At 50.1% G+C, this 21,434-nt stretch overlaps 8 pseudogenes; 4 read left to right on the plus strand and 4 right to left on the minus strand.

Moving 5' to 3' along the window:
• The first annotated feature begins 2,487 nt into the window (after nucleotides 1-2,487).
• On the plus strand, nucleotides 2,488-2,606 carry LOC143937141 (5S ribosomal RNA; annotated as a pseudogene).
• Nucleotides 2,607-2,706: 100 nt separating this feature from the next.
• LOC143936279 (5S ribosomal RNA) lies at nucleotides 2,707-2,825 on the plus strand (annotated as a pseudogene).
• A 323-nt stretch (nucleotides 2,826-3,148) lies between these two features.
• Nucleotides 3,149-3,267, plus strand: LOC143936345 (5S ribosomal RNA; annotated as a pseudogene).
• A 2,744-nt stretch (nucleotides 3,268-6,011) lies between these two features.
• LOC143937654 (5S ribosomal RNA) lies at nucleotides 6,012-6,130 on the plus strand (annotated as a pseudogene).
• Nucleotides 6,131-17,925: 11,795 nt separating this feature from the next.
• LOC143936530 (5S ribosomal RNA) lies at nucleotides 17,926-18,044 on the minus strand (annotated as a pseudogene).
• Nucleotides 18,045-18,145: 101 nt separating this feature from the next.
• On the minus strand, nucleotides 18,146-18,264 carry LOC143937738 (5S ribosomal RNA; annotated as a pseudogene).
• Nucleotides 18,265-18,586: 322 nt separating this feature from the next.
• Nucleotides 18,587-18,705, minus strand: LOC143937749 (5S ribosomal RNA; annotated as a pseudogene).
• A 99-nt stretch (nucleotides 18,706-18,804) lies between these two features.
• Nucleotides 18,805-18,923, minus strand: LOC143936970 (5S ribosomal RNA; annotated as a pseudogene).
• Between the last annotated feature and the right edge of the window lie 2,511 nt (nucleotides 18,924-21,434).

Genomic DNA, 21,434 nt, shown 5'->3' on the forward strand with positions numbered 1-21,434 from the left:
AGAGAAACCCCACCTCCGACATGTAGTACAGTAGTACTGCTTAACGGAGTAGTGCAGGTCTGCTCAGACAAATGTAATCACGGAGAACAACTGGGACCACAGCGAGCCAGCTTATCATGACCTACGTGAAGCAGAGTAAAATATGAGCCGGTCATGTCCAGAACCCTGGGGTTCTTCTGGGTCCCGAAGGCTAGTAAGGAGACAAGGCATAGTCAAAAGGGAGGACGGGGGAAGAAGAGAGTGCAAATATGGAGAGAGAGGAGGTGGGGGGATGGCGGCGGGGAAAAAAAGAAAAATAAAGACAAAAAGGGAGGGGGGAATGCCACCCAGGGCAGACATGGCCTACGTAGGTAAACGTTAGATGTTCAGTCGTTTTCTGGGACAGAGGCACTGCTCACCTCCCGAATGTAGTCTCGAGTACCAGTAAAATACCTCCAGGGCCTCCATGTAACACTAAATGCCTCTTCAGTGTTATGAAGGGTGGCGGTCAATTCTTCCATCCGGAGAATATGATTGACTTTGGAATACCACAGCACCTTGGATGGGGGCTGAGGCTGCCTCCACAGTGTGGGAATGCAGGCCCAGGCGGCATTCAGGAGTTGCATCGTGAGGGTTTTTTTGTATTTTCGAACAGGCTGTTGGGTCAACTGTAGAAGGCATGCTGCTGGGAACCCAAAAGCTCCTCAAGGCCGGGCATGCCCAGAAAAGGTTTCCCATGGTCCCCGTATCTGAATTTCACCTCCAACAAACATCCAGGATCGATCTATCCATTTTATTCAGAAGGTATGGGACTCTATACCAGCGTGAGACTATCTTGTATCCTGATTCTTGATATTGGTTTGCGATGGAAGCTTTATGTACTAAGGTCAGGATCTTCCCTATCTGTTGTGGGGTAAATATGATGCCTAAGTCCATCTCCCATTTGTGGATAAATGGTGGGGGTCGACTCCTCCTCCTGACTACTCAATAGGTTGTACAGGAGGGAGAGGGTGTGTCGCACAGGTTCCCTTTTGTGACAGATGGATTCATAGGGTGTCAGGTCTCTAGGGGTGTAGGGGGCCCTTTGTATGGCCAGAAGAAAGTGACGAAGTTGATAAGTACTAAACAAGTCAAGCGGAGGGTCAGAAAGCTCGGCGACAGTTTGCGTGGTCGGTAGCCCTCCCAAGGGCCACACCTCTCCCAGACGCTGTTTCCCCACCACTGTCAACTGTCGCAGTTTCTTGTTGGTAAATCCCGGTGGGAAGTCTGGATTAGCTATAACCAGAGTCATTGGTGATGGCAGGGGAGCAATGTGTGTGCAGCGGAACAACCTCCGCACAACAGCCAACGTAGCTCCCACTACGGGGTGACCTCTGAGGTCTTTTGGTAGGGAGGACAGGAGCCACGGGAGGTCAATAGGGGAATTGATCCATCCTCAATCTCCATCTCCACCCACTGCTTGTGTGGGCCATTACAATGCCAATCAATGACTCTCGCTAGCAGAGTCACTCTGTAGTATTGTATGAGATCTGGGAGATCCAGACCCCCCTTGTCCTTTGGTCTGGCAAGCAATTGCAAACGGGCTCTGGGCGGTTTGCGCGCCCAAATAAAGTCCCGGAGCAGCACCTGCAGTTGTCTGAAAAAAATTGGGGGTAACCGGATCGGTAATGTCTGGAACATGTATAAGATCCGGGGGAGGGCCGTCATTTTGAATGCATTACAGCGCCCGAACCAGGTCAGTGTTAAAGCATGCCAGTTTCCCAAATCAGATTTTAGTCTATCCAGGAGAGGGACAAAATTAAGGGGGTACAATTGCGCTAAATCCACTGCGATGTCAACGCCCAGGTAACGTATAGATTTTTCAGCCCAGTAGAATGGAAAAGCGGAGCAGAGCCTCTTGGCCTCACCATCAGGGACCGATATATTCAATACAGCTGACTTGGCGCAATTGATTTTATAGTTTGATAGGCTGCCGTATCGCTGTAGAGACGCAAGTATATTGGGAAGCAAAATGTGTGGATTGGAGACGGAAAAAATTATATTGTCAGCGTACGCCGCAATTTTGTGGTGTGCCGAGGGTTTGGATATGCCAGTAATATTCGGGTCATTCCGAACGTGACACATAAGTGGTTCCAGTGTCAGAATAAAAATTAGGGGAGACAGAGGGCACCCCTGCCTCGTCCCATTAGTAATGAGGAAAGAGTCCGAGCACCCGTACCGCTGCCGACAGCGTGGAGTAAAGCGACATTACCCAGCTCATCATGTTGGGGCCAAGACCTATATGTTCCAGGGTGGCCTGCATAAATTGCCAGGCCACCCTGTCAAAGGCCTTTTCCGCGTCCATTGACAACATAAGCAAGGGCCTTCCCTGTAAATGCGCCGCATGGATTAAATTGAGGACTCGGGCCGTATTGTCTCTAGCTTCCGACTTATTTTTATTTTTTTGCTTGTTTCCCAAGGTGACCATCTTGGCATTTGTCAAGAGGGTTGAAAGTGCCTGAAGAGATTGCCTACGGGCACATCACCCTGAAAGCACCCGATCTCGTTTGATGTTGGAGGCTAAGAAGAGTCGGGCCTTGTTAGTACCTGGATGGGAGACTGCCTGGGAATACCAGGTGTCGTAGACTTCTTTTTATGTTGTTGGCGTTGACCTGTTTTTTTTTCGCTTATTTCCCAAAGTGACCATCTTGGTGTTTGTCAAGAGGGTTGAGAGTGCCTGAAGAGATTGCCTATGGCCACATCACTCTAAAAGCACCCAATCTCGTCTGATCTTGGAGGCTAAGAAGAGTCGGGCCTGGTTAGTACCTGGATGGGAGACCACCTGGGAATACCAGTTATTGTAGGCTTCTTTTTATGTTGCTGGCATTGATTCGTTTTTTTTTTTTTTTGCTTGTTTCCCAAGGTGACCATCTTGGCATTTGTCAAGAGGGTTGAGAGTGCCCAAAGAGATCGCTTACAGCAGCATCACCCTGAAAGAGCCCTATCTCTTCTCTTCTCTGAGGCTAAGAAGGGTTGGGCCTAGTTAGTACCTGGATGGGAGATGGCGTTGGAATACCAGGTGCCGTATTCTTCTTTTTACGTTGTTGACATTGACCTGTTTTTTTTCGCTTGTATCTCAAGGTGACCATCTTGGCGTTTGTCAAGAGGGTTGAGAGTGCCCGAAGAGATCACCTACGGCCCCATCACCCTGAAAGCGCCCAATCTCGTCTGATCTCGGACGCTAAACAGTGTCAGGCCTGGTTAGTACCTGGATGGGAGACCGCCTGGGAATAACAGGTGCCATAGGCTTCTGTTTTTTATTTTTTTTATTTAGTAGTATGCGACATACAATGCAAAGGCAACTTCACAGAATGTGTGATACAAATAGTTACAAACAAATGATCATATTGCATGGATATCAGAGCCAATGGTAAGAAGTCTGAGGAGAATAGCACGTGTACAGCTTTGCGGTCATATCAAGATGAGATTAAAGCTCCATCTCGTTGGGATCCTCTACCACTTAAAATATTATTGATACTAGCCCTGCTACCCTCGAAGAGTTTAGATATCCATAGATAGGGGAAGAGTATTGTGTAGTAGTCAAATGGGGTCGGAACTTACCATTTTCTTTTCCCTTTTTTGAGTTAAGGGAAATAGTAGAACTGAAAGGAGGGAGAAGGGGAAAGAGAAGATTGGGGAAGGAAATGGCAGAAAAGGAAAAGAAGGGGTAAGGGGGTGTCGTGGGTAGAGTGGATAGGATGGGGTCCCCTCCCAGGGAGCAAGAGACGCCCTCGGCTCACCAGCTCATCAGCTGTCCAACGTTTGGAACAGCGATCTCCAATGATCACCATGAGCTTACTATGTCTCGCGGAGGTATTCTTCCGAAAAGCGAAACTGGGTCCAGTAGAACCATCTGTTCCCATGCTCCTCCGTTTTATCCCTCATTGTGGCAGTCAGGTCTTCCATTCGTTCAATATCATTTACCCTGGATCACCATTGGAGCAGATTGCTCTTTCCACTGGCTTGGGATGCAGGCCCTAGCTGCATTGAGGAGATGTTTAAGTAAGGACTTATGATAACGCTTTCTCGACATAGGAGTTAGATTGAGAAGAACTGCTGCAGGATCATTGGCTAAGGAAATGTCTGTGAACTTGTGGATGAGTCTCAGGACAGGCTGCCAGAATTTTTGTAATTTAGGACATTCCCCGAAAATGTGGAGAATGGTGCCAGCCTGTTGCCCACAGAGACAGCAGCGGTCAGATTGACCGGGGAATATTTTGGCCAACACCACCGGTGTATGATACCAGCGTGTGATCAGCTTATATGAGATCTCCTGATATTTACTGCAGAGTGACGACTTATGGGCGAAAAAGAGTATTCTGTCCTTCTGTGGTTTGGAGAATGTAGTTTGTAAGTCCCTTTTCCATTTAGCTAGGAAGGGTGGATCCGTGGAGGATTGTGCGTCTGTCAGGATTTTGTAGGACCTAGAGAGGGAACCACGAATTGGGCCATCATCCAGGCAAAGTTCCTCGAAGGGGTGGAATTGTCTAGAGAAGAACGAATGGTTAGGTAGTGATCCGAGGAAATGGATTAGCTGTCTAGCTCTCCAGCTATCCAATGCAACAGGTACTTGCTCTAGCAGTATGGTCCCCATGGGAATCAAGCCCGTGGGTCCAAGAAATAGGGCTGCTCTCAGAAGCCCTTTCGGGGCTTGCCTGGTAAAGGCCTGGTCAGACAGGCCCGGAGGGAATCTAGGATGTCCAATAATTGGGGTCATAGGAGAAGGGAAGTTAGTCAGGTGGGAAAGGTGAAAAAAACTATCCATCTCGGCGAGCGAGGGGCCAATTAACGGGTGAGTAGTCACACAGGGCTCCAATGGCCTCCCCGCCCAAGGCAGACCAGCCAGTGGAACCCGCGCCATCTCCTGCTCTAGCTCGACCCATAGCTTCAGTTCCCCATGCCGGTGTCTTATCACATATGGTTCCCCATCGGATAGTGTCCGCTGTGTACTGCGCATGTGCAGTACACAGCAACACAGATTCCGAAAATTGCCGAGCATGAACGGCGCCTGCGCACTGAGTCCAGGTTCTATCCCCACTATCCAAGTGGACATAGAGTAAGAATATATAAGAGCCGAGCGCAGCGAGGCCGAGCCCGAAGCGTGGCGAGCGAAGCTCGCCTGCGAGGGGCCCTCTAATATTCACAACCCTATGTCCGCTTGGATGGTGGGGCTACCACCTCCACTCACCGCGCAGGCGCCGTTCAGCTTCGGAGATTTTCCGAAGCTTCGTCCGCTCCGTACTGCGCATGCACAGTACGGCGTGGACACTATATCATGGCCGGACAGTATATGGCAGAACACCGGCACCAGTTAACCACCAGTGTCATGTGCGTCGCTGTGTAATATAGAGCAGGGTCCGGGAAGCCAATACCTCCCCGCAATTTCGGTCGCGATAGCATTGCCCTACCAATACGCATATGTTTTCCGCGCCAGAGGAACTTGATAAAGATTGAGCGAACCGCATGAAAGAAAGTCTGGGGTATTTTGATAGGTAAGGCTTGTAGTAGATACAGAAGTCGTGGCATCGCGTTCATCTTCAACACATTACAGCGTCCGAACCATGACAGAGCTAGTGGGTCCCATATTTTAAGGTTCGCTGTAAGCCCATAGGCTTCTTTTTATGTTGTTGGCTTTGACATGTTTTTTTTGCTTGTTTCTCAAGGCGACCATCTTGGCATTTGTCAAGAGGGTTGGGCGTGTCTTGAGGAGAACGCTTACGGGCCACATCAACCTGAAAGCACCCGATCTCGTCTGATTTCAGAGGCTAAGCAGCGTCAGGCCTGGTTAGTACCTGGATGGGAGACTGCCTGGGAAGACCAGGTGCCATAGAAGGATCTGGTCTGGTTAGTGTCTTGATTGGGAGATCGCCTGGGAATACTGGATGCCGTAGGCTTCTTTTTATGTTGTTGGCTTTGACCTGTTTTTTTTAGCTTGTTTCCCAAGGTGACCATCTTGGCCTTTGTCAAGAGGCTTCAGAGTGCCCAAAGAGATCACCTACGGCCCCATCACCCTGAAAGCGCCCAATCTCATCTGATCTCAGAGGCTAAACAGTGTCGGGCCTGGTTAGTACCTGGATGGGAGACCGCCTGGGAATACCAGGTGCCATAGGCTTCTTTTTATGTTGTTGGCTTTGAACTGTTTATTTCGCTTGTTTCTCAAGGCGACCATCTTGGCGTTTGTCAAGAGGGTTGGGCGGGTCTTGAAGAGAACGCTTACGGCCACATCACCCTGAAAGCAGCCGATCTCGTCTGATTTCAGAGGCTTAGCAGCGTCAGGCCTGGTTAGTACCTGGATGGGAGACTGCCTGGGAAGACCAGGTGACATAGAAGGATCTGGCCTGGTTAGTGTCTTGATTGGGAGATCGCCTGGGAATACCGGATGCCGTAGGATTCTTTTTATGTTGTTGGCTTTGACCTGTTTTTTTCCCTTGTTCCCCAAGGTGACCATCTTGGCATTTGTCAAGAGGGTTGAGAGTGCACAAAGAAATTGCCTACGGGCACAACACCCTGAAAGCGCCCAATCTCGTTTGGTCTCAGAGGCTAAGCAGGGTTGGGCCTGGTTTGTACCTGGATGGGAGACCGCCTGGGTTTTCCAAATGCCGCAGGCTTCTTTTTATGTTGTTGGCGTTGACTTGTTTTTTTTGTTTGTTTCCCAAGGTGCCCATCTTGGCGTTTGTCAAGAGGGTTGAGCGTGCATTTGATCTCAGAGGCTAAGCAGGGTTGGGACCTGGTTAGTACCTGGATGGGAGACCGCCTGGGATTTCTCGATGCCATAGGCTTTAGTTTTAAGTTGTTGGCATTGACTTATTTTTTATATTTTTATTATTCTTTTATTAAGTAGAACAACATAAATATAACAGTCAACCATACAGCATGACCCAGGGTCACAATTACATGGTAACAAAAAATAGGCAGCCAAATAACTCTGGGTTCTCAGAGGGGAGTCCTACAGTTTCATGCAGAAAAGAGAGAAACCCCACCTCCGACATGTAGTACAGTATAACTAGTGCAGCTCCGTTCGGACAAATGTAATCATGGAGAACAACTGGGACCACAGCGAGCCAGCTTATCATGACCTACGTGAACCAGAGTAAAATATGAGCCGGTCGGGGGGCGTGGCCTGAGGTGCAATGGAGTAGGACGTCTGCAGTAGGAGCTCCGCTCGTCCACACTCCTGCAACCTCCATCCTGCAACATTCTGCCTTGGTGCTGTGCCTGGACGTCCCTGCCTTCTCCCCCACAATACTCCTGAAGCCATCCGCCTTCGGGCGCTGCGCGGGGCCATTCTGGTAGGATTTCCCCATTCGGGGGCGGCCTGTAGGAAAGTCCGCGGCTTCGGCCTAGGCGCCGGAGTGGCGGCCATCTTGCTACACCCGGCGGCGGCTCTCGGGCCTCCCCAGCCCTCTAGACTACTCCGAAGCTGCCCCGCAGCACCCCCGGCTTGCCGGATCGCCCTCGGCCACGGGTGTGGGAGCTATTTTTCGGACGGAGACTGGTGGGACAGTCCGCGGCTTCGGCCTGGTCCCTCTGCCGGCGGCCATCTTGCTACACCCGAGGCGGCCTCCACAGACCTTTATGACTGCCTGCAAACTTACATCTCTCTGCTGTGGCCACCGATTGCTTTCTACCACCTGTGAAGTGTCCCTTTATCCCCCTGCGACCGGTGGGACAGCCTGTGGGACCGGCCTGGGCCTAGGAGCAGTGGCCATCTTGCTATACCCGCTGAGGTACTGTGCCCGGTGATCTGTAACCCCCTGACCGTCCTGTCCCCGGTTTATTCCCGCTGCAGCCGCTGATCCTCTTGAACACGGTCTATAACCTTAATTGCGGCACTGTACAGTTGTTGTGAGCGGGGAATTTAAGAGGTTGGCCTAATACACAGCGGCCATCTTGGCACACCTCGGACCACTTCCGGACCATGTCCCCACCTAAAAAGTCAGCCGAGGCCGCTGACAAGCTTGCCAGGTACCGCGGCCATGAGGAGGAGCACCGGGCCAGGGATGGCGCCGGAGCTCCCTCTGACGCAGACCGCTCTGCGTCAGCCACTAACCAAGTCCTCGATGCCATCGCCCTGTGCCAGAGCACGCTCACCTCCAAAATTGAGGAGGTTAAAATTGATGTGTCCCTCATCCGGCAAGACCTCTCCACCCTCCGGGACCGCGTGGCGGAGACAGAGACCCGCATCAGTAGAGCTGAGGACATCATACACCCCCTGCAACACACCACTGATGAGGTACGCCGCCAGCTGCAACAGCTTAGCGCAAAACAGGACGACATGGAGAACTGCCTTCGGAGGGGCAATCTCCGCTTTATTGGCCTCCCTGAGTCGGCTGAGGGCAGCGACCCGGTGGGTTTCCTTGAAAATCTCCTGACCTCCACCTTCGGCAGAGAGACATTTTTAGTGATGTTCGCGGTGGAGAGGGCCCATCGCATTCCTGCTCATCCTCCTCCCCAGGGAGCCCCACCGCGCACCTTGATAGCGAAATTTCTTAATTTCCGGGATTGCGACAAAATCCTCCGCCTGACCAGAGAAAGGGGTAATATCCCTCATACCAATACGCATGTGGCAGTATTTCCAGACTTCTCTAGCGAGGTACAGCGGCAGCGTTCCAGGTTTCAGGATGTTAAACGACGCCTTCGGGTTCTACACCTTAAATACCCAATGTTGTATCCTGCGAAACTTCGCGTGGAATACGAGGACCGAACCATCTTTTTTGAAGATCCTGCACTGGTGTCCACCTGGATTGACCAGAGGGAACACCGAGACTGAACATGCTACTCTACCTGGGCGCCCACGACTTTTTGATTAAGCTGTTGATGGGCCCGTTACAACTGACGGCCCTTTGCGGAAGCTGGGGGCTAACCCGGAAATTCCTTTAACACTAGTTCCGGCTCTTACAGCACGCTTATCGACTCCGGGCGACCTTGCCGACATGCGCTCCCTGCCTCCTTTATACCTGCGGAGCGCCTGGGGAGGACCGTGGGCTACACGACGTCCACACCTTTTCTACTATACTTTAAGCAATCATCCCTATGGCGGGCGGAGCTACCCCCTGCTCAGCCATGATGGTGTTACACCTTTTTGGCTCCTACTCCCCAAGCACCCTTCAGAGAAGAAGTCGCCCCCCTAGGATTTTTGGGATTTTTGTGTACTTCTTCCTCCCCCGTTTGTTTGACTCTTTTTTTCCCCCCTTTGTTTTTTTCTTTGTTGTCATGGGTATCTATGCCCCCCTGCAATCAAGTTCCATGCCTCCAATGGGTCCTACGCATTGGATGTCCCCTGTTGATACCCGGTTATGGGGTTTGATGTCCAAGCCGTGTTGGGGTGGCGGTGGACTGGGTGGGGGAGGGAATGTTGTGGTTTCTATTTTTCTTACACCATTATGTTTACAAACGTTTGTTTATGCTGAAGGTACTATGTTAAAATTTTACATGCACTATGGGTATTGGCTGCTATTGTGTTTTATGCTAACTGATATAGCCGTGACTGCTCTGCTGACTCTAGTACACCTCTGGTTTATTGTATGCGCCCTGCATCCGCCATGAGCTCTCTAAAGTTCTTTACGTGGAATGTCAGAGGTATGCGGAATAACATAAAACGAACCGCCGCCCTGGCATTCCTTAAGTCCCAGCGTGCTGACATAATTGCGCTCGTTGAGACCCATGTTACTGGCCATCTTCAATCCTCTCTCAAAAAGCCATGGATAGGTTGGGCATACCATGCCACCCACACCTCATACTCCAGGGGGGTTTCGGTCCTAATTGCTAAAAGGGTGCCGTTTGACCTAGTGCTGCTCCAGACGGATTGGCAGGGCAGATATATATATTTCTACACGCCACCATTAACGGATCCCCTATTTTGATACTAGCCTGCTATGTCCCCCCTCCCTATAATATGGTTGTAATTAAGGAGGGCCTTGCATTTATGGCACAATACCCCTCGGTGCCGGCAGTGTGGATGGGGGACTTTAATATGACCCTCACTCCCGCTCTGGACCGAATGGGCACACCGGACTCCCCTACTGACCCGCCAGCCCATACTAGACTACATCGTATATGGACCGAGTTTGCCCTTGTGGATACTTGGCGACACAGGTATCCGCATGCTAAAGCATATTCGTGCTTCTCCGCTAGCCATAACACGATGTCCCGGATCGACTTCATCCTTATTTCACAGACCTTGACACCCAGACTGGGAGATGTGGGCTTCGCTCCAAGAATCCTCTCGGACCATGCCCCCTACTGGATCACGATGCGGCTCCTGAAGGCCTCTCCCCCTCCTGCTTGGCAGCTTAACCCATTTTGGTTGACCGCCCTGCTTGAGCAGGAAGACATCCCGACGGAGTTGCAACACTATTTTACCGTTAACAGGGACTCCGCTACGCACGACATAGTGTGGGAGACGTTTAAGCTTTACGCCCGCTCCCTGCTCACCACGCGCATTAACAGACTTAAGCGGCCGTCCAACCTTCTTGTCCAACAGGCTACGGATCACCTACAAAGACTAGAGGAGGCGTTTCATCGAGACCCCTCACATGACACAGCAAATAATCTTAAGATTCAGTTACGGCAGGTCTCCCAACTGCATACGGAGAAGGCCAAGCAGCGCATTTTTTTCTGTAGGCAAAGGATATTTGAGTACGGAGAAAGATCGGGCAAACTACTCGCTTACCTCGCCCACTTAGATTCCCTTCCCCCAGTTGTGGTATCACTGAAAGACATACAGGGGAATGATGTTACTGATCTACAACAAGTGGCGGAGGAGTTTGCGAGATTTTATCGCGCACTCTACGCCACCCGGGTCACTCATACCCCCCAAGACACCAGAGACTACTTAGCGAGAATTACATTTCCCAAACTGACAGATGCCCAACGTGAGCTCTTAGAGGCCCCCATTACTGAGGAGGATATTTCCGGGGCTATCTCCTCTCTGGCCACCTCTAAAGCACGTGGACTGGACAGTCTACCGCTTGAATTTTATGCCACCTACTCTGAAATTTTGACCCCTAAACTTCACAATCTATATGAATCGATATTTGACACGGGAATCCTACCCCCCTCTATGAGAGAAGCTCAAATAGTAGTAATTCCCAAGCCCGGGAAGGACCCACACTATCCGGAATCATATAGACCCATCTCCCTACTACAGGTCGACATTAAAATATTGGCTAAGATTCTTGCCTCCCGCCTTAACCAGGTCATCCTTTCACTGATCCACCCAGACCAGACTGGCTTTATGCCAGGAAAAAACACCGCCATGAATATCCGCCGTTTACTCATGAATATTCAGGGATCCCATGATGAAGTCGGCTCGCGGGTCGTGGTGGCTCTAGATGCTGCCAAGGCCTTCGACTCCGTGGAGTGGAACTACCTGTGGGAGTGCCTTTCGGGATTTGGACTTGGCCCCAATTTTATTCGATGGGTCCAACTCCTGTATCAATCCCCTAAGGCCAAGGTGTTAGTAAATGGCTGGCTCTCTGACCAGTTCCCGCTGGAGAGAGGGACCAGACAAGGCTGCCCCCTCTCTCCCATGCTATATGCTTTGGCTGTGGAACCACTTGCTATTATGGTTCGCGCAGACACCAGAATCCGTGCTGACGATACACTCCTCTACTTAGCCGATTCGGGTCCCTCCCTTCTTGCAGCCCTTCACACCATTGACAGTATTGGTAGTCACTCGGGTCTGAGTATCAACTGGTCCAAATTGCAGATCCTCCCACTCGATCATTTCCCCCCTGTACCCACTTCCCCTCCTCTGAATCTCCCTAGAGTCTCTGTGATCAAGTATCTAGGAGTGCAGGTCACTAGATCACTGACAGACTACGTGCCTCTAAACATTGAACCCCTGTATACCCTGATCAAGAACAAGACACAAACCTGGGCCAGACTACCTCTAGGTGTTATGGGACGCATCAGTCTGGTCAAAATGATACTTCTACCTAAGATACTTTATTTGGTGTGGCATGCACCCCTATACATACCACAAAAGTTTTTCAAAACAATCGAGTCAATCCTTAATTCATTCGTATGGGGTCACAGCAGACACAAATTGTCTTGGAACATTCTGAAGAATCCAACGACATTGGGAGGGGCTGCTCTTCCAGATTTCCAGGATTACTATCTTGCCTCCCAATTGTCCCACTTTTATCATTTTGACAAGAGCGAGCTACCAAGATACCAGACACTACTTTGCCAACGTCCGGGCGACCCGGCCCATACCCCACTTCAGTCGGTCCTTCGGGCCCCATTGTCAGGACATTCCCCCCATCACAAAGTAGACATGCTCACACATCACCGGAGGATCTGGCGGACGGCCCTGAAAAAAATCGGGACCCCGCGGGTCCATTCCTATACACCTCTCTGGTTTAACACTCATTTGCCCGAACTGTTGTCCGTTCCAGACCCCACAGTCTGGATACGTTATGGGATCCTATACGTGCACCAAACTATGACTAACGCTGGGCTCAAATCATTTCAAACGTTAAAGGAAGAATTCTCACTCCCTAACCATGTCCTTTTCAGGTACTTACAGCTCCGACATGCTTTACAGACTCAATTCGCCGGCTCCAACCCAACCCTGACAGTCCCTCCTATAGTTGATATAATTAAAGGTGATGAGCCAACCAGGTTGATTTCTGCCCTCTACTCCACCATCCGTCTCCCAGGCACCGTGAAATTGGCATATGCTGCTAAGACCCGATGGGAGGTGGATGTTGGAATAATTGAGGATGAGGAGTGGGATGAAGTCTTGGGGGATGTGAAGAGAGTTTCCCCCAAGCTGTCGGACCGCCTTACGCAGTTGTACATCATTCATAGGACATACTTGACTCCCCAGAGGATAGCACGGTTTAAACCAATGTATAATCCGGGATGCCCCTTATGCGACTACACCCCAGGCACCTTCTATCACCTCATATGGTCCTGTCCGGTTATCCAAACATACTGGATACAGGTGATTTGCTTTCTCCATGATCAGATGGGCTCTCCTGCTAGCCTTGACCCGAAGATGTGCCTGCTTGGTCTGTTGCCGGAGTTAGACGCTGACAAACCTCTTCGCACCTTTTTACATGAAACGCTGTTCCTGGCGAGAAAAGGGATTGCTCGTGGCTGGATGCAGGCCCTCCCCCCCACTGTCCAGTGCTGGAAGAAGGAGATTAACGATACCCTTCCATATAAGAAATTGATTTATGCACATAGAGGATGTCCACTTAAATATGAGCAGATCTGGGGTAGATGGTTGGAAGATGGGGAGACATGTACCTGATTTGCTGCTATATTGATCCCTTACCCCCCTCCCCTCTCTGCCTCTCCCTTTCTGTGTATCTTCCACCCATTGGGCCTCCTCTTATTATTTTCCCCTCCTCCTCCTCCCCCCCCCCTTTTCAGTCACTTTTGTATTAATTTTCAATTTTTTTTTTTCTCTCTCTGCTTACTCCCCCTACCCCGGCTGATACACAATGGCTCTATAATGACTTTGCCAATGATGAGTGTTTATTTTTCTACAGCACAGCTAATCTAATGTACTCATATAGGCAATACTGCCTTGGCCATGTTGGCCTATGTTACCCTCTGTACCGTTGGCATGTTTGCTATGTCTGCTTTTTACCCTGTTTTCTGCTCCTTTCAATAAAGTTTGTTTTTCAATAAAAAAAAAAAAATATGAGCCGGTCATGTCCAGAACCCTGGGGTTCTTCTGGGTCCCGAAGGCTAGTAAGGAGACAAGGCATAGTCAAAAGGGAGGACGGGGGAAGAAGAGAGTACAAAGACGGAGAGAGAGGAGGTGGGGGGATGGCGGCGGGGAAAAAAAGAAAAATAAAGACAAAAAGGGAGGGGGGAATGCCACCCAGGGCAGACATGGACTACGTAGGTAAACGTTAGATGTTCAGTCGTTTTCTGGGACAGAGGCACTGCTCACCTCCCGAATGTAGTAATGCAGGCCCGGGCGGCATTCAGGAGTTGCATCGTGAGGGTTTTTTTGTATTTTCGAACAGGCTGTTCGGTCAAGTGTAGAAGGCACGCTGCTGGGAACCCAAAAGTTCCTCAAGGCCGGGCATGCCCAGAAAAGGTGTCCCATGGTCCCCGTATCTGAATTTCACCTCCAACAAACATCCGGGATTGATCTATCCATTTTATTCAGAAGGTATGGGACTCTATACCAGCGTGAGACTATCTTGTATCCTGATTCTTGATATTGGTTTGCGATGGAAGCTTTATGTACTTAGGTCAGGATCTTCCCTATCTGTTGTGGGGTAAATGTGATGCCTAAGTCCCTCTCCCATTTGTGGATAAATGGTGGGGGTCGACTCCTCCTCCTGACTACTTGTAGGTTGTACAGGAGGGAGAGGGTGTGTCGCCCAGGTTCCCTTTTGTGACAGATGGATTCATAGGGTGTCAGGTCTCTAGGAGTGTAGGGGGCCCTTTGTATGGCCAGAAGAAAGTAACGAAGTTGATAAGCACTAAACAAGTCAAGCGGAGGGTCAGAAAGCTCGGCGACAGTTTGCGTGGTCGGGAGCCCTCCCGAGGGCCACACCTCTCCCAGACGCTGTTTGCCCACCACTGTCAACTGTCGCAGTTTCTTGTTGATAAATCCCGGTGGGAAGTCTGGATTACCTATAACCGGAGTCATTGGTGATGGCAGGGGAGCAATGTGTGTGCAGCGGAACAACCTCCGCACAATAGCCAACGTAGCTCCCACTACGGGGTGACCTCTGAGATCTTTTGGTAGGGAGGACAGGAGCCACTGGGAGGTCAATAGGGGAATGGATCCATCCTCAATCTCCATCTCCACCCACTGCTTGTGTGGGCCATTACAATGCCAATCAACGACTCTCGCTAGCAGAGTCACTCTGTAGTATTGTCTGAGATCTGGGAGACCCAGACCCCCCTTGTCCTTTGGTCTGGCAAGCAATTGCAAACGGGCTCTGGGCGGTTTGCGCGCCCAAATAAAGTCCCGGACAACCTGCAGTTGTCTGAAAAAAATTGGGGGTAACCGGATCGGTAATGTCTGGAACATGTATAAGATCCGCGGGAGGGCCGTCATTTTGAATGCATTACAGCGCCCGAACCAGGTCAGTGGTAAAGCATGCCAGTTTCCCAAATCAGATTTCAGTCTATCCAGGAGAGGGACAAAATTATGCGGGTACAATTGCGCTAAATCCGCTGCGATGTCAACGCCCAGGTAACGTATAGATTTTTCAGCCCAGTAGAATGGAAAAGCGGAGCGGAGCCTCTTGGCCTCACCATCCGGGACCGATATATTCAATACAGCCGACTTGGCGCAATTGATTTTATAGTTTGATAGGCTGCCATATCGCTGTAGAGACGCAAGTATATTGGGAAGCAAAATGTGTGGATTGGAGACGGAAAAAATTAGATCGTCAGCGTACGCCGCAATTTTGTGGTGTGCCGAGGGTTTGGCTATGCCAGTAATATTCGGGTCATTCCGAACGTGACACATAGGTGGTTCCAGTGTCAGATTAAAAATTAGGGGAGACAGAGGGCCCCCCTGCCTCGTCCCATTAGTGATGGGGAAAGAGTCCGCGCATCACTCGTTCACCCGTACCGCTGCCGACGGCGTGGAGTAAAGCGTGGTCTAGTTATTAAAAGATGGTACCCACTAGCTCTGTCATGGTTCGGACGCTGTAATGTGTTGAAGATGAACGCGATGCCACGACTTCTGTATCTACTACAAGCCTTACCTATCAAAATACCCCAGACTTTCTTTCATGCGGTTCGCTCAATCTTTATCAAGTTCCTCTGGTGCGGAAAACATATGCGTATTGGTAGGGCAATGCTATTGCGACCGAAATTGCGGGGAGGTATTGGCTTCCCGGACCCTGCTCTATATTACACAGCGACGCACATGACACCGGTGGTTGACTGGTGCCGGTGTTCTGCCATATACTGTCCGGCCATGATATAGTGTCCGCGCCGTACTGTGCATGCGCAGTACGGAGCAGACGAAGCTTCGGAAAATCTCCGAAGCTTAACGGCGCCTGCGCAGTGAGTGGAGGTGGTAGCCCCACCATCCAAGCGGACATAGGGTTGTGAATATTAGAGGGCCCCTCGCAGGCGAGCTTCGCTCGCCATGCTTTGGGCTCAGCCTCGCTGCGCTCGGCTCTTTTATATTCTTACTCTATGTCCACTTGGATAGTGGGGATAGAACCTGGACTCAGTGCGCAGGCGCCGTTCATGCTCGGCAATTTTTCGGAATCTGTGTTGCTGTGTACTGCGCATGAGCAGTACACAGCGGACACTATCCGATGGGGGACCATATGTGATAAGACACCGGCATGGGGAACTGAAGCTATGGGTCAAGCTAGAGCAGGAGATGACGCTAGTTCCACTGGCTGGTCTGCCTTGGGCGGGGAGGCCATTGGAGCCCTGTGTGACTACTCACCCGTTAATTGGCCCCTCGCTCGCCGAGATGGATAGTTTTTTTCACCTTTCCCACCTGACTAACTTCCCTTCTCCTATGACCCCAATTATTGGACATCCTAGATTCCCTCCGGGCCTGTCTGACCAGGCCTTTACCAGGCAAGCCCCGAAAGGGCTTCTGAGAGCAGCCCTATTTCTTGGACCCACGGGCTTGATTCCCATGGGGACCATACTGCTAGAGCAAGTACCTGTTGCATTGGATAGCTGGAGAGCTAGACAGCTAATCCATTTCCTCGGATCACTACCTAACCATTCGTTCTTCTCTAGACAATTCCACCCTTTCGAGGAACTTTGCCTGGATGATGGCCCAATTCGTGGTTCCCTCTCTAGGTCCTACCAAATCCTGACAGACGCACAATCCTCCACGGATCCACCCTTCCTAGCTAAATGGAAAAGGGACTTACAAACTACATTCTCCAAACCACAGAAGGACAGAATACTCTTTTTCGCCCATAAGTCGTCACTCTGCAGTAAATATCAGAAGATCTCATATAAGCTGATCACACGCTGGTATCGTACACCGGTGGTGTTGGCCAAAATATTCCCCGGTCAATCTGACCGCTGCTGTCGCTGTGGGCAACAGGCTGGCACCATTCTCCACATTTTCTGGGAATGCCCTAAATTACAAACATTCTGGCAGCCTGTCCTGAGACTCATCCACAAGTTCACAGACATTTCCTTAGCCAATGATCCCGCAGCAGTTCTTCTCAATCTAACTCCTATGTCGAGAAAGCGTTATCATAAGTCCTTACTTAAACATCTCCTCAATGCAGCTAGGGCCTGCATCCCAAGTCAGTGGAAAGAGCAATCTGCTCCAATGGTGACCCAGTGGTTCGCAAGGGTAAATGATATTGCACGAATGGAAGACCTGACTGCCACAATGAGGGATAAAATGGAGGAGCATGGGAACAGATGGTTCTACTGGACCCAGTTTAGCTTTTCGGAAGAATACCTCCGCGAGACACAGTAAGCTCATGGTGATCGTTGGAGATCGCTGTTCCAAACGTTGGACAGCTGATGAGCTAGTGAGCCGAGGGCGTCTCTTGCTCCACTCTACCCACGACACCCCCTTACCCCTTCTTTTCCTTTTGTGCCATTTCCTTCCCCAATCTTCTCTTTCCCCTTCTCCCTCCTTTCAGTTCTACTTTTTCCCTTCTTAACTCAAAAAAGGGAAAAGAAAATGGTATGTTCCGACCCCATTTGACTACTACACAATACTCTTCCCCTATCTATGGATATCTAAACTCTTCGAGGGTAGCAGGGCTAGTATCAATAATATTATAAGTGGTAGAGGATCCCAACGAGATGGAGCTTTAATCTCATCTTGATATGACCGCAAAGCTGTACACGTGCTATTCTCCTCGGACTTCTTACCATTGGCTCTGATATCCATGCAATATGATCGTTTGTTTGTAACTATTTGTATCACACATTCTGTGTAGTCGCATACTACTAAATAAAAAAAAAAGAAGCCTATGGCACCTGGTATTCCCAGGCGGTCTCCCATCCAGGTACTAACCAGGCCTGACACTGTTTAGCATCCGAGATCAGACGAGATTGGGCGCTTTCAGGGTGATGGGGCCGTCGGTGATCTCTTCGGACACTCTCAACGCTCTTCACAAACGCCAAAATGGTCACCTTGGGAAACAAGTGAAAAAAAAAACAGGTCAAGGGCAACAACATAAAAAGAAGCCTACAGCACCTAGTATTCCCAGGTGGTCTCCAATCCAGGTACTAGCAAGGCCCAACCCTGTTTAGCTTCTGAGATCAGAGGAGATCGGGTGCTTTCAGGGTTATGTGCCCATAGGCAATCTCTTTGGGCATTCTCAACCCTCTTGACAAATGCCAAGATAGTCACCTTGAGATACAAGCGAAAAAAAACAGGTCAATGTCAACAACATAAAAAGAAGAATACGGCACCTGGTATTCCAACGCCATCTCCCATCCAGGTACTAACTAGGCCCAACCCTTCTTAGCCTCAGAGAAGAGAAGAGATAGGGCTCTTTCAGGGTGATGCTGCTGTAAGCGATCTCTTTGGGCACTCTCAACCCTCTTGACAAATGCCAAGATGGTCACCTTGGGAAACAAGCAAAAAAAAAAAAAACGAATCAACGCCAACAACATAAAAAGAAGCCTACAATAACTGGTATTCCCAGGTGGTCTCCCATCCAGGTACTAACCAGGCCCGACTCTTCTTAGCCTCCAAGATCAGACGAGATTGGGTGCTTTCAGAGTGATGTGGCCATAGGCAATCTCTTCAGGCACTCTCAACCCTCTTGACAAACACCAAGATGGTCACTTTGGGAAACAAGCGAAAAAAAACAGGTCAACGCCAACAACATAAAAAGAAGTCTATGACACCTGGTATTCCCAGGGGGTCTCCCATCCAGGTACTAACAAGGCCCGACTCTTCTTAGCCTCCAACATCAAACGAGATCGGGTGCTTTCAGGGTGATGTGCCCATAGGCAATCTCTTCAGGCACTTTCAACCCTCTTGACAAACGCCAAGATGGTCACCTTGGGAGACAAGCAAAAAAAATAAAAATAAGTCGGAAGCTAGAGACAATATGGCCCGAGTCCTCAGTTTAATCCATGCGGCGCATGTACAGGGAAGGCCCTTGCTTATGTTGTCAACGGACGCGGAGAAGGCCTTTGACAGGGTGGCCTGGCACTTTATGCAGGCCACCCTGGAACATATAGGTCTTGGCCCCAACATGATGAGCTGGGTAATGTCGCTTTACTCCACGCCGTCGGCAGCGGTACGGGTGAACGAGTGGTGCTCGGACTCTTTCCCCATCACTAATGGGAAGAGGCAGGGGTGCCCTCTGTCTCTCCTAATTTTTATTCTGACACTGGAACCACTTATGTGTCACGTTCGGAATGACCCGAATATTACTGGCATTTCCAAACCCTCGGCACACCACAAAATTGCGGCGTACACTGACGATCTAATTTTTTCCGTCTCCAATCCACACATTTTGCTTCCCAATATACTTGCGTCTCTACAGCGATACGGCAGCCTATCAAACTATAAAATCAATTGCGCCAAGTCGGCTGTATTGAATATATCGGTCCCGGATGGTGAGGCCAAGAGGCTCCGCTCCGCTTTTCCATTCTACTGGGCTGAAAAATCTATACGTTACCTGGGCGTTGACATCGCAGCGGATTTAACGCAATTGTACCCGCTTAATTTTGTCCCTCTCCTGGATAGACTGAAATCTGATTTGGGAAACTGGCATGCTTTAACACTGACCTGGTTCGGGCGCTGTAATGCATTCAAAATGACGGCCCTCCCGCGGATCTTATACATGTTCCAGACATTACCGATCCGGTTACCCCCCAATTTTTTTCAGACAACTGCAGGTGCTGCTCCGGGACTTTATTTGGGCGCGCAAACCGCCCAGAGCCTGTTTGACCTCTCCGTGGCTCCTGTCCTCCCTACCAAAAGACCTCAGAGGTCACCCCGTAGTGGGAGCTACGTTGGCTGTTGTGCGGAGGTTGTTCCGCTGCACACACATTGCTCCCCTGCCATCACCAATGACTCCGGTTATAGGTAATCCAAACTTCCCACCGGGATTTACCAACAAGAAACTGCGACAGTTGACAGTGGTGGGGAAACAGCGTCTGGGAGAGGTGTGGCCCTCGGGAGGGCTCCCGACCACCCAAACTGTCGCCGAGCTTTCTGACCCTCCGCTTGACTTGTATAGTGCTTATCAACTTCGTCACTTTCTTCTGGCCATACAAAGGGCCCCCTACACTCCTAGAGACCTGACACCCTATGAATCCATCTGTCACAAAAGGGAACCTGGGCGACACACCCTCTCCCTCCTGTACAACCTATTGAGTAGTCAGGAGGAGGAGTCGACCCCCACCATTTATCCACAAATGGGAGAGGGACTTAGGCATCACATTTACCCCACAACAGATAGGGAAGATCCTGACCTTAGTACATAAAGCAGACCAATATCAAGAATCAGGATACAAGATAGTCTCACGCTGGTATAGAGTCCCATACCTTCTGAATAAAATGGATAGATCGATCCCGGATGTTTGTTGGAGGTGAAATTCAGATACGGGGACCATGGGACACCTTTTCTGGGCATGCCGGGCCTTGAGGAACTTTTGGGTTCCCAGCAGCGTGCCTTCTACACTTGACCGAACAGCCTGTTTGAAAATACAAAAAAACCCTCACGATGCAACTCCTGAATGCCGCCCGGGCCTGCATTCCCGCACTGTGGAGGCAGCCTCAGCCCCCATCCAAGGTGCTGTGGTATTCCAAAGTCAATCATATTCTCCGGATGGAAGAATTGACCGCCACCCTTCACAACACTGAAGAGGCATTTAGTGTTACATGGAGGCCCTGGAGGTATTTTACTGGTACTCGAGACTACATTCGGGAGGTGAGCAGTGCCTCTGTCCCAGAAAACGACTGAACATCTAACGTTTACCTACGTAGGCCATGTCTGCCCTGGGTGGCATTCCCCCCTCCCTTTTTGTCTTTATTTTTCTTTTTTTCCCCGCCGCCATCCCCCCACCTCCTCTCTCTCCGTCTTTGCACTCTCTTCTTCCCCCGTCCTCCCTTTTGACTATGCCTTGTCTCCTTACTAGCCTTTGGGACCCAGACCCCAGGATTCTAGACATGACCGGCTCATATTGTACTCTGGTTCTCGTAGGTCATGATAAGCTGGCTCGCTGTGGTCCCAGTTGTTCTCCATGATTACATGTGTACGGAGCTGCACTAGTTATACTGTACTACATGTCGGAGGTGGGGTTTCTCTCTTTTCTGCATGAAACTGTAGGACTCCCCTCTGAGAACCCAGAGTTATTTGGCTGCCTATTTTTTGTTACCATATAATTGTGACCCTGGGTCATGCTGTATGGTTGACTGTTATATTTATGTTGTTCTACTTAATAAAAGAATAATAAAAATAAAAAAAATAAGTCAATGCCAACAACTTAAAACTAAAGCCTATGGCATC

Source organism: Lithobates pipiens, unplaced genomic scaffold (assembly GCF_037356315.1).
Source record: "Lithobates pipiens isolate NorthernLeopardFrog02 unplaced genomic scaffold, aLitPip1_a1.2 Scaffold_28, whole genome shotgun sequence".
Taxonomy (NCBI): Eukaryota; Metazoa; Chordata; class Amphibia; order Anura; family Ranidae; genus Lithobates; species Lithobates pipiens.